General features: G+C 35.8%; 1 non-coding gene across 1 annotated transcript; it reads right to left on the bottom strand.

The window, feature by feature from the left end:
* Positions 1-12,580: 12,580 nt before the first annotated feature.
* LOC112840657 (U6 spliceosomal RNA) lies at positions 12,581-12,684 on the bottom strand. Its single transcript, XR_003212550.1, has one exon. It is a non-coding gene; the product is annotated as a U6 spliceosomal RNA (small nuclear RNA).
* Positions 12,685-13,354: the final 670 nt, after the last annotated feature.

Raw genomic sequence — 13,354 nt, 5'->3', positions numbered from 1 at the left:
AAGTGATGAGTACTAATGTCCATAAAGTACATAAATATAGAGCCAAATTAAAAAAAAAATCCACCACACACATTGTAATCAAACAGGAGAATAGCAAGTATAAAGCAAATATTAAAAGTTACTATGGAAAAGCATAAATATTGCCTTAAAAGGAAAAACATAAAACTTCTCATAAAAAACTTTCGGTAATAGAAGAAAATGAAATCATATATTTAAGATGTAAACAGCTTTGAACTAAATACAATTCTATACCTAGCTAATCTAGCCTTCAAGAATGAGGGGGAACACGACATTGGTGGTATAATGGTTAAGCATACGTGCCTTCTAAGATTGAGGAAATAATAAACACATTTTTTGGATATCTAAGGGCTTACAATGCTTCAATGAAAGAACTATTAAAATTCATAGTTTAGCCAGAAGGAAATAAACCAAGAAGAGAAAAAATAAACTACATGGTCTATGTAGAACAATGGTAATAGAACCATGGTAAACGAAAATATTGGTAAAACCTATTAGTGAATCAAAAACAGTACTGACTCTAAAAAACAACAGTTTGGGTTTAAAATCAGGAAAAAAAAATATCAGATGACCATGGCTTACAAGATGCAAAGTGAGGAAAGTTACTGTACACTGAGGTCATTATCTTTTTAATGGGGGAGGTAATTTATTTTTGTTAGAAAAAGTACAAGTTCAGATTGTTAAAATTTAAATGTAAACTCTGCAGAATAGAAATGGAGCATAAGTCTTCCAAATCAGCAGAAGGAAAAAAAGAAACAGAAAATTCCATTGAACTGGAATTCCATTCCAGTCAAGATGTACTAAAATCTCATAATCTGAGAAGGCTCCTGCACTACTGACATTGAACAATGATAGATGAAATTAAAATAACAAAAAGAAGGGAAAAATATTAAACATTTTTAAATAGGGCCTAGAAATTAATAAGAATCTAAATCAATGAACAGTAAGTGGGGCTGAAGTCTTGGGGCTGTTCTGCCTGATAGCACAGGGTGGGATAGGAAATATTTTTCATCATCGTGTTGAGTTCATTTGGCATACTGAATATTATAACTGTTCCAATACATTGTGGGTGCCAGAGCCTTGTTTATAATTTGACTTGAGATGCTTGAGCCAAACTCATGAAAGAAGAATGAATAAAAAAGTAGCCTCATCTGTCGTTTTTGATTTAAGTGTAAGGATGGGTACTGTTGTCAGTATCCTTGAACCAGGCATAGAGCCAAGTTGCTCATTGCCTCACCAACTAGGTTAGAAATTTCATCAGTCTCATAGTGGAACAGAGTGCATGAACTGACAATATAAGACCTAACTCTTCAGAAGGGTTTCAAGGCGCTGCATGGACCTAAACCCCAAACTGCTGGACAACAAGAATGTGATGGATGAAGGAAAATATAAAGCTCATTAATTTTTGTTATTTGCAGGGGAGAATAAGAATAGGCATTGCTAGAAAAAGATGTATGGCTGAGTTAAAAATGTAAGGGCAAATTTTCACTTTCAGGTAAAATGGAGTGATTTATGGCAAATCAGTGTTTCTAATAAACTACAACTAGAAAAGTCAAATTAAAAAAAATTGCTTAAAGTCATCAGGTCACTGGAGATGTAGCAAAGTTGAGAGGGAAGAAGATTCTAGAGAACTGTATGGAAGTAACTACTTTGTTCTGGGAACTATTTCCTGCTTCTGATGCAAATAAACTCGTTGTTTATCTGAAATTCTAATTTAACTGGGTGTCCTGTTAAACCCTAAGCTTGCCTCAGGGGAGAGAGGTATTGCTGGGGACAGAGTAATCATCAGAGCCTTTGGCTGGAGTAACAAAATGGAGAACTTTTTTTTCAAAATGATTTTATTTATTTATTTGCCAGAGGGAGAGAGAGAGCGAGACCAAGAGAGTGTGAGAGCACAAGCAGGGGGGAGCAGCAGAGGGAGAGGGAGAAGCAGGCTCCCTGCCGAGCAAGGAGCTGACGCGGAACTCAATCCCAGGACCCCGGGATCATGACCTGAGCTGAAGGCAGACGCTTAACCGAGTGAGGCATTCCCCAAATGGAGAACTTAACCCACCTAGTTCACTCCTTGGTGTATTTGCTGAATTCTAAATCTGCATGGGGTGGGAGCTAAAGAGCTAAGTCAGAGCACCTTCTAAAAGAATTTTCCACCTTTACTGGTGAAGAGACAAAGACCAAGCGAAGAGACTTGGTGGAAACCCTAGCTCTCAGCTGAACCCCGACAGGTTACACAGCAGGAGAAGGGTGAAATGGAAGTACACTGAGCCTTACCAAATTTAACAAGTCTGAAATCACTCAATCCCTAGCTGAGCTGATCAGCCCGCCTCATCATTTATTTGCCTAGAAAGGTTAAGGTGATTTGTATGGACTCTATCTGTCTGTCAGAAAAAAGATACTCTCTTGGAAGGAGATAAGACTATTCAGAGCCGTAGAAACAGACCCAAAGTGATTCAGATATTACAGTCACCTGGCCAGGGCTATAAAATAACTATGACTAATATGTTAAAGAAAATGGCGGATAGAGAATTTCAGCAGAGAATTTACTTGAATCTATGAGTAAGAATCAGATGGAAATTCTAGAACTGAAATATATAATAACCAAAATTAACAACCCAGTAAATGGGTTTAATAGAAAATTAGACAGTAAAGCAGTGGATCTGGGAACTGGAAGACAGAGCAGTAGAAAATATACAGTTTGAATGCCAGCCAGAAGGTAGGATGAGATACACAGAAAAGAGCATAAGAGATATGTGGGGTATAATAAGAAGGACTGGGATACCCATAATCAGAATCCCAGAGGGACAGGAAGGGAGACTACTGGACAGGAAGGGAGACTATTGGACAGGAAGGGAGACTATTAGACAGAAATATATTTGAAGAAAACTTGTCAGAGAAGTTTCAGAAGCAAACAAAACACATCAAAACACAGATTCAAAAAAATTAGCAAACACTATTCAAAATATTTTAGGCACATGATACTAAAATTCTCTAACAACACTCGGCATCAGGGAAATACAAATCAAAACCACAATGAGATACCACCTCACACCTGTTACAATGGATAAAATTAACAAGTCAGGAAAAAACAGATGTTGGCGAGGATGTGGAGAAAGGGGAACCCTCCTACACTGTTGGTGGGAATGCAAGCTGGTGCAGCCACTCTGGAAAACAGTATGGAGGTTCCTCAAAAAGTTAAAAACCCTATGACCCAGCAATTGCACTACTTGGTATTTACCGCAAAGATACAAATGTAGTGATTCGAAGAGGCACCTGCACCCTAATGTTTATAGCAGCAATGTCCACAATAGCCAAACTATGGAAAGAACCCAGATGTCCATCCACGGATGAATGGATAAAGAAGATGTGGTGTATATATATATATATATATATATATATATATACACACACACACACACACATATATATACATATATATACAATGAAATACTACTCAGCCACAAAAAAGGAAATCTTGTCATTTGCAATAACGTGGATGGAATTAGAGGGTATTATGCTAAGTGAAATAAGTCAATCAGATAAAGGCAATTATCATATGATCTCACTCATATGTGGACTTTAAGCAACAAAACAGAGGATCATAGGGGAAGGGAGGGAAAATACAATAAGACGAAATCAGAAAGGGAGACAAATCATAAAAGACTCTTAATCATAGAAAACAAACTGAGGGTTGCTGGAGGCGAGGGGGATGGACAGATAGGGTGGCTGGGTGATGGACGTTAACAAGAGCATGCGATGTAATGAGCACTGGGTAGTATATAAGACTGATGAATCACTGACCTCCACCTCTGAAACTAATAATACATTGTATGTTAATTAATTGATTTTAAATTAAAATAATTTCTCTAAAATAAAAACCAAGAGAAAAACTTAAAAGTCAAGATTACAGATACATACATTACTTTCAAAAGAGCAAAAGTAAGAATAGCTAGCATGTCCCAAGAGCAATAAAGCCCAGGAGACAAGAAAATGCTATCTTTAAAGTACTTTCAGTACTTTAAACATTTTTTAAGAAAATGTTTTATGTTCTAGAATTCTCTACTTGGTAAAAATATACTTTAAAAATGAAGGTGAATAAAATCCTTTTCAGGCATACAAATAAATTAAAAAGCTTCTTTTTAGACAAATATTCAAATGCCCCAACTTGAAGCAGAAGTCACAGCATAAAAACCTTAAAAGAATACGCAGACGAAACTATGACCCCTGAAAACGAAAACAATGGAGTCTCAGAAATACGTCTCTGGATAAATGAGTAGGGAGGTCTTAATAGCACTCTGGCCCTAAGTAAGATCCAAAAACTTCAGTATAATGCTGGAGATGAGAGGAAAAGCCAAGAAGGATGGAGTTTGATTTTTCACCCACCAAGTGAGAAAGAGCCTCAGAGTTAACATAGTATAATTTATATAAAATAGGCCCTTTACCTTCTAAAACCTTTTTTCAAAGGTTTTTGTCATATTGGATATCCTAGTATGTTCATTAGTTCTTTCTTGTTTGACTGATGTTAGATTCGAGCAAAAAACAAAAACAAACAAACAAAAAAACATTGCATTTGTTTTTCACCAAAAAACACTATTGGCCACAAAACATTTACCAAAGAGAACCTCCAGAGCCCAGATCTCTTCTTCCTGAAGCCAAGACTTTTGGCATTATGTTCTTTAAAAGTGATTTCTTTACTAAAAGTGGGTGATTTATCTCTAATAAACCTATTTTTCCAGGTTATCATTGGCCTTTTAATCCTAAGTATGTGTCATTGCTGTATTAGCCTGAGGAATTCTGTGTGATGTGCTGTGTTCACACAGGTAACTTTTATGTTTTCTGTGCATGTGGTAACACTGTTGGAGAGTACAAGGTCATGGATTGAGCTCTCTGACAAACCATTTATCATTCACAAACACTTACTAGGTATGTGGCCTAGCACCATTTCATTAACAATCTTTCCCGGAGAAGAAAGTCAACTTTATCTGAAAAGGGTTTTTCCATATCTGAATTTAGTTCCCTTAGAGTGTTTCATCTATAGCTCTCTGCTGTCTTAAAACTTTTGATTTTTTCAATTTAATTTTTTTCCATAATGGACACGTTGGAAGTGATAGCTTGGTGTTATCTTCTACATTCTTACTAAGTGTAAAACTGCCACGTATGTGTGATTTTTTTCTCATTAGTTCGGCAACATTTTAAAATGCTAGTGGTATCGAATGCCTGTGAAGATACGAGAAAAACCAAGTCAATATACATGTAGGGGAGAGCACAAATCGATAAAGCATTTTAGGAAGGCAACTTGGATTATTTTTCAAAATTTAAAAATGTACTTACTCTTTACCCAATAACTCCACTTCAGGGACTTTATCCCATAGCAGTACTTTACACGTGTACACAAAGAGTTCTATAAAGAATGGGGCACCTGGGGGGCTGAGTCCATTAAGCATCTGCCTTCAGCTCAGGTCATGATCTCAGGGTCCTGGGATCCAGCGCTGTCTGGGGCTCCCTGCTCAGCGGGGAGTCCGCTTGTCCCTCTCCCTCTGCCCCTCCCCTGGCTTGTGCTCTCTTTCTCTCAAATAAATAAATCAAATATATTTTTAAAAAGAGTTTATGAAGGTGTTTTCACAACTAAATCAGAAAACAACCTCGCATCAAGGAAGCTTGGACAGATTGCAGAACTTCCATACCGTGGGCGTGCGCTATGACCCCTGAAAAGGCTGAGATGGGTGAAAAGAGACTGAAGACATTATCAAATGAAAAGAGCAAATCTTAGAAAAATGTTTATAATTCCATTTATGTAAATATAAAACTTTAACATATAAGAGTGCGTGTGGAGAAAGAATATTCAAAGTGTTAGGGCATTAGAAATACACTTGTCAAATCACTTTGTTGTATACCTGAAACTAATGTAACATTGCATGTCAACTATGTGCTAATAAAAAATTATATACATATATAAATGTGTATTTAAAAAAGAAATAATCACACAGAATTGTCAGTGATGCTTGCCTATTGGGATTGGAGTGGTTCGGAGAAGACAACAGTCTCTCTGTTTTATTCTGTACTCATATCTTGAAACTTCGGCAATAAGAGTTTCTTATTTAACAATTGGGTAATGTTATACATATGAAAAGATAGAAAAATCAGCAAAATAGAGTTATATAACAACTTTTCAAGAAAAAAATTTAATTTTGGAAATAATTGAAGGAATTCCAAAGAAACAAACCAATTTAATTGCTTAGAAGTTAGAACTTATGAAAATAGCTCAAAGGAGAGGCAAAAAACTATAATATTTGCAACAAATATGAAAAATCATTATAAGACAATATATTGTAAAATATAAAACACAATCTGAAAAAGAAACTTTAAGACTCCCATTAATGCACAAAATTTATAAAGGAATATTAAATAAGTTTAAAATTGGACAATGTTAGCCTCCATAAAACTAAGTATATACACATAACACCTCTGAATTCCATTGTATACCGATTAAAATTTCCATGAATTAAATCAGAGCCATAATTTGCAGGTCTGTCAAGATGAGCATAAAATAGTGCCGATGTCAAAAATAAATTGTTATCACTTCACCATGCAATTTTGTAGTCTCTGTCTAGGTCCACACAGTGTTTATAACTTTTGATGTCCTCAACTTATTTTGGGGAATGTGTTCAAATAAACTTTTCCAAGAAATAAAGAGAAAAATGATATACCTTATATGTTCATTTCAGAATGACCTATAGCCCCCAAAATGTTCAATAATAAATGAAAGACTACTTACGTTAGCACACCTCTATATGATAGGATATTATATATTCATTTAAAATTATGTATGTGAAATCTAAAAAAAATTTTTCAAACATAATATTAGTGTACCAAAAAATTATAGAACAGCATTTAAAAATGTAGGCCTACTACCTGCAAATACAAAAAAAAAAAAGAGAGAGCATACATTTGTGTCAGTAAGAAGTGGGAAGGAATGAACAAAATTAAAGTACTGAATCAGATAGGATGATAGGCTTATTAGCAATGTGGTATTCTTCTCTTTTAAAGTGCCTTTAACACCATATAATCACAGATACTTATAATCACAATAGAGTAACAGAAATTCATGTGTAGCTTTTGTGTTGTGAGATTGATGGTAAGTCTATTGTTGAAGAATCCCAGGTTGTTGTGTTTGTCTTTTGAAAATAAAGTATATCTGTATCCCTAACCTTTTAGGAACTTACTAATTTTCTGCCACTTTTACAAGATTACAAACTCCATTCTAGACCATTACAGTTTCAAATTCTCTCTATTCCCTGGGAAGAAATTATTCTAGGCATGAATCTACTAAAAATGGCTAAATGCTCTTCAGTTCTTTTCTCTCTAATTTAAATTTCTTATCATGATTTTCTAAGTATCTTTTTTCAGTTTAAGCACCATTCTTCTGGAACCAAAATGCTATTTATGTAGTTTTGCCTTTTTTCTGCCTTATGATAACATTATATTATGACTCCGAACTAGCTACCTTCCACATTCATCTTCCTGTTTCAAATATAGCTTGAAAAGCCTGTTTTGTTTTCTTGGGCCTTAACCTTCCTGATTCTATTGTTAGCAGTTTCTGACATGCTGCCTTCCATGATTCTGCAGCCCTCCATTCAGTTCATTGTTGGTGTGTAGACTTTTTTAAACAAAATTTCTTATAAAGTGATTTGCATAGGTACATTGAATCTGCTAGTAGTTCTCCTCCTTAATTATCCTTGGATCATTTCATTAAGGGAGTTTTCTAATGTTTTTGACTTTTTTTTAAATACAATTTCAGGCATTCATATCAAATCTGATTTCTGAAGTTTTTGGAAGGGGATCCGGTAGAGAAAGTGGGAAGGAAAGAGTCATCACAAATAAAATGAGGCAGAAAGTAACAATAACCAAATGCAATGATCTTTTCAACTCCTTTCCAGTGAGAATTGGAATACAAATATTAGTCTGAAGAACATTTGAGTGAATTGTTCCAGAAACAGACTTATGTCCAGATTTGAACATGGGATACATTTTTGTTTTAAAGATTTTATTTATTTGACAGAGAGAGACACAGCGAGAGAGGGAACACAAGCAGACGGAGAGGGAGAAGCAGGCTTCTCGCCAAGCAGGGAGCCCAATGTGGGGCTCGATCTCAGGACCCTGGGATCATGACCTGAGCCGAAGGCAGACGCTTAACGACTGAGCCACCCAGGCGCCCTGAAATTGGGATACATTTTATACATGGGAGAGAAGTCAAATAGCTCTCTTCCCTACCAGAGAACTAAACCAATTTCATCTTAGAAGAAACAACAGAAATTATGAATTGCTAAGCAACAGAGATCCTGTTTACATGCAAATATTGATAGTAATAACAAAAAAAAAAACAGTGCAAAAATAACACAGGAAATATGATCTGAAAGCAAAATTGCCTACAATAAAATATGTGGGTTTTGTTTTGGAATTATTTGGTTTTCCACAAGTCAACAGCTATTTATGTTGACACCATCTGAATTAATCTGCCTCAAAGCTAAGCTGACATTTAGTAACCCGCCATCTGTCTAGGAAGCTATTTTATTCTGACAAAGACAAAGGCCAAAAAGGTGTTTGTGTATCAGCTTATCTTTTCAAAGGAACTTAAGCAGACGGCCAGCTTTGTGGTGCTTCAGACCTTTCTTATTATCTTTCAAAACCTAAGGAACATTGAAACATTAAATATTTCCACTAGGATGTTGGCTCTTTGTATTTCCTTATTTTTTTAACTAGGGTGGACTTTTTATCTTCCAATGGAATGCGTGGATGCTGTCATTTATCCCAAATAAATTTTACATATTAATTTCAGAATAGAACCTATTCTCCTAATTTAAGACAACTGTGTAAGAGTCTCATATTTAGGATGCTGCTTTTACTGATAAAAAACATTTGGGGCACCTGGCTGGCTCAGTCAGTTAAGCGTCTGACTCTTGATTTCAGCTGAGGTCATGATCTCAGGGTCATGAGATCAAGCACTGTGTTGGGTTCCACACTGGGCGTGGAGCTGGCTCAAAGTTCACTTTCTCCTTCTCCCCCTGCCCCTCACCCGTGCTCTCAGTCTCTCTCTCTCTCTCTCTCTCTCTCTCAAAAAAAAAAAAAGAGCATTAGAGGGATCTTTATGAATCATAATATTCATGTGCCAATATAGAACCTTGAAAGTAGCTGGTCCTGACTCAAATTACACCTGAATTTTTCAATCTTTAACAGTATTTCTGTTCTCCACCCCTCCCACCATAATAAAAACTTCTTGAAGGAAAAGAAGAAAAACTTTTGAAAATTATTTTTTATCCATTATATTGCCATGCTTTGCAAGTTATTTGTATATAATAAATATTTGTTCACCAAATCCCCAGTTTATGGACTAACCTCCTAGTGCACTAAATATGCTATGTCTCATTCACAGATTTAGTCATATACTTAGTAACTACTTACTGATCACCTTCTATGTGCCAGGCAATGTGTGAAAAATTGTACTCTTATTAATCTAATATTTTATTAGAGAGGAAAGAAAATTAAACAATAATTATCTGAGAATGAGGATCCATAACATGGTACTATGGAAGCATACAACAGACATCTCAGGGAGAAAGAGTTATCTAGGCCAAGATCTCAAGAATAAGTAGGAGTTATTCAAGTAAAAAGGATGGGAATATATGGAGGAAGAGTGGCAAAAACACTACAGAAATATTTAAATGGTGTGTGCAAAGTCCAAAGAATGAGAGAGCATGACATGTTTGAGAAAATGAGTCAAGTGAAGGGGGCACCTGGGTGGCTCAGTCAGTTAAGCATCTCCGTTCGGCTCAGGTCATGATCCCAGAGTCCTGAGATTGAGCCCTGCATCCGGCTCTTTGCTCAGCCGAGAGTCTGCTTCTCCCTTTCTCTCTCCTTCTTCTCCTGCTTATGCTTGCTCTCTCTCTCTCTCAAATAAATAAATAAAATCTTAAAAAAAAAGTTTTAAAAAATAAAGCTTAGAGAAGTGGGTGAAAGAGAGGGGTAGACCAGGTTATTGACTGCTTTGTAAATATTTTTCCTTTTGAAAACAATAGACACTTCTCTAAGTTCTGACCATAATTAATTTTTTTAAACAAAATAAAATACATTTATTCACAAATCCAGAGAGAACCTATTATGTTTAGATTCAGACTATTTTTTAAGATTTTATTATTATTAAGTCTTTAGAACCACTAGAATGACCTAATTAATGACATTTAGTCTATTATTATTGTCTAACAATTATCAGAATATTAAGACTTTATTGTTTTAAGAGCAGTTTTTGGTTCATATCAAAACTGAGAGGAAGGTACAAAGTTTCCATGTACTCCTTGCCCCAACTCATGAATAATCTCTCCTATTATCAACATCCCCCACCAGGATGGTACATTATTTACAATTGATTAGGCTACATTGATTGGCACATCATAATCACCCTAAGCCCATAGTTAACATCACAGTTTATTTCTGGTGTTAGACATTCTTTGGGTTTGGATAAAGGTATAATGACACGTGTCCTTTCTGGTATCATACAGGGGATTTTCACTGCCCTAAAAATACTCTGTGATCTACATATTCATACCTCCCCACCACTCCAACCTTTGGCAACTGCTGATCTTTTTACTGTTTCCATAGTTTTGCCTTTTCCAGAATGTCATATAGTTCATAGCCATCTCAGATGGACTTCTTTCACTTAGTAATAGGCATTTAAGTTTCCTCCATGTCTCTTCATGGCTCGATAGGTAATTTATCCTAGCTCTAAATAGAATATTGTATGCATGTACCAGAACTTATTTAATGACTTACCTCCTCAAGGACATCCAGATTTTGACAATTATGAATAAAGCTGCTATAAATATCTGTGTGCAGGTTTTTTTGTTTTTGTTTGTGACATAAGTTTTCAACACCTTTGGGTAAATATCAAGAAGTACAATTGCCGGATCATATGGTAAGAATATGTTTAATTTTGTAGCAAACTTCCAAAGTGTCCTCTAAAGTAACTGTTCCATTTTGCATTTTCACCAGCAATGAATGAGAATTCCTGCTGCTCTACTTTCTCGACAGCATTTGATGTCAGTTTTCTGAATTTTTGCTCAGTCTAATAGGTGTGTAGTGTTATCTAATTGTTGTTTTAATCTGCATTTCTCTGATGACCTATGTTATGGAGCAGCTTTTCATATGCTTATTTTCCATCTGTATATTTTCTTTTTTGAGGTGTCTTTTAAGATCGTCAGGCCACTTTTTAATTGTTTTTTTTATTGACTTTTAAGAGTTCTTTATGTATTTTCAATAATAGTCCATCATATGTGCATACTTAGTGTTTTCACTTTGCTCTTTCTTCTCTTTTTTTAAGGATTTTATTTATTTATTTGACAAAGAGAGACACAGCGAGAGAGGGAACACAGCAGGGGGAATGGGAGAGGGAGAAGCAGGCTTCCCGTGGAGCAGGGAGCCCGATGCTGGGCTTGATCACAGGATCAAGCTCTTTCTTCTTAATCATAATTTTATAAAACTTTCCCCATGGTCAATCCTACCTGAAAATGTTGCATTTCCAATTTCCTCCCGAAGACCTCCCTCATAGAAATTACAATCCTCCTTTTTCAATTCAGACTGGCCTTTGCTCAGGCCTATTGCACAACTGTCATCCCGATAACATTTCTTTTTAGATTTTATTTATTTGAGAGAGAGAGAGAGAGTGAGTGTGTGTGTGTGTGTGTGTGTAAATGGCAGGAGGGACAGAGGCAGAGAATCTCAAGCAGACTCTCTGCCGAGCACGGAGCCAGACACAGAGCTCAATCTCATGACCCTTAGATCACGACCTGAGCAGAAACCAAGAGTCCGATGTTTAGTCAACTGCATCACCCAGGCACCCCTGATTAATTTCTTAAATATGATTTTTTTATCATTTTTAGACTCTCTCTTACTGCCTTTTTTTTTTTAATTTCTTTTTTTTTTTTAAGATTTTATTTAGTTATTTGAGAGAGAGAGAATGAGAGATAGAGAGCACGAGAGGGAAGAGGGTCAGAGGGAGAAGCAGACTCCCTGCCGAGCAGGGAGCCCGATGCGGGACTCGATCCCGGGACTCCAGGATCATGACCTGAGCCGAAGGCAGTCGCTGAACCAACTGAGCCACCCAGGCGCCCATGCTGCCTTTTTTTTTTTAATCAAATGAACACATTTATTCGCTTTCTTAATACAGTCTCTTGTTTTCATGGGACATATTTCCAGCAACCTTTCCAAAAAAGTAGGAATGGAAGTTAGGCATTTATTTAGTTAGTTAGTTAGTTTGATTTTAGATTTTTTTTTTAATGTGTGAAGATATTGTCTTTTTCGTTCACATGTGTTAGGTTAGTGGTTATAGAATTTTAGTCTGAAATCAATTTCACTCAAGGTCTTGAAGTCCTTGTTCTAATGCTATTTAGCTTCCAACAGTGCCATGAAGAAGTCTGATGATATTTCCATTTGTGATTTAAGGTTGTGGGCCTTTTTTCTTCATTTATTTCCTTTTTCTGTAAGATTTTCGAACTTCTCTTTATCCTTGGTATACTGAAATTTCGTAATGAGATACATTGGTTTGCATGTCATCCTTATGCAGGGGCCATGTTAATCTCTGTATAGTTCCGATTTTAGTGTATGTGCTTCCCAAGTGAGCATGATGTATGTTTTCTTTCTTCTTTCTTTCTTTCTTTCTTTCTTTCTTTCTTTCTTTCTTTCTTTCTTTTGAGGAAGGGGGGAAGGCAGAGGGAAAGAATCTTAAGCAAGCTCTGTGCCCAGCATGGAGCCCTATATGGGGCTCAATCTCATGACCCTGAGATCATGACCTGAACTGAAATCAAGAGTCAGACACTTAACTGACTGAGTCATCTAGACACACCTGGACACTTTTTAAAAATTAATAATAATTTCCTTAAAATTCAATGTCCTTTCAATCTAATGACAATTATTCTTTAATTATGAAAAAAATAACATTTCATTGATCATTTCTTCATAAAAATCCTATTGTTGTCAATAGGATATTATGGATTTATACTCTATTTTTTTTCATCTTTCCTATTCCATTTTCCATTAACTTGCCTAGTAAGTGAGATCTTAAACTTATATTTAACAATTTTCCAAGATTTAAAAAAAAATTTAATTCCACTATAGCTAATATACAGTATTATATTAATTGCAGGTATACTATATAGTGATTCAACAATTCTATACATTACTCAATGCTCATCATGATAAGTGCCCTCCTTAATCCCTATCACCTATTCCACTCATCTCCCCACCCACCTCCCTTCTGGCAACATTCAGTTTGTTCTTTATAGTTAAGAGTCTA

This window comes from Callorhinus ursinus, unplaced genomic scaffold (genome assembly GCF_003265705.2).
Source record: "Callorhinus ursinus isolate GAN/ISIS: 27379988/994484 unplaced genomic scaffold, GSC_fseal_2.0 scaffold19, whole genome shotgun sequence".
NCBI classification, from domain to species: domain Eukaryota; kingdom Metazoa; phylum Chordata; class Mammalia; order Carnivora; family Otariidae; genus Callorhinus; species Callorhinus ursinus.
This window is presented reverse-complemented; position numbering and strand designations above follow the sequence as displayed.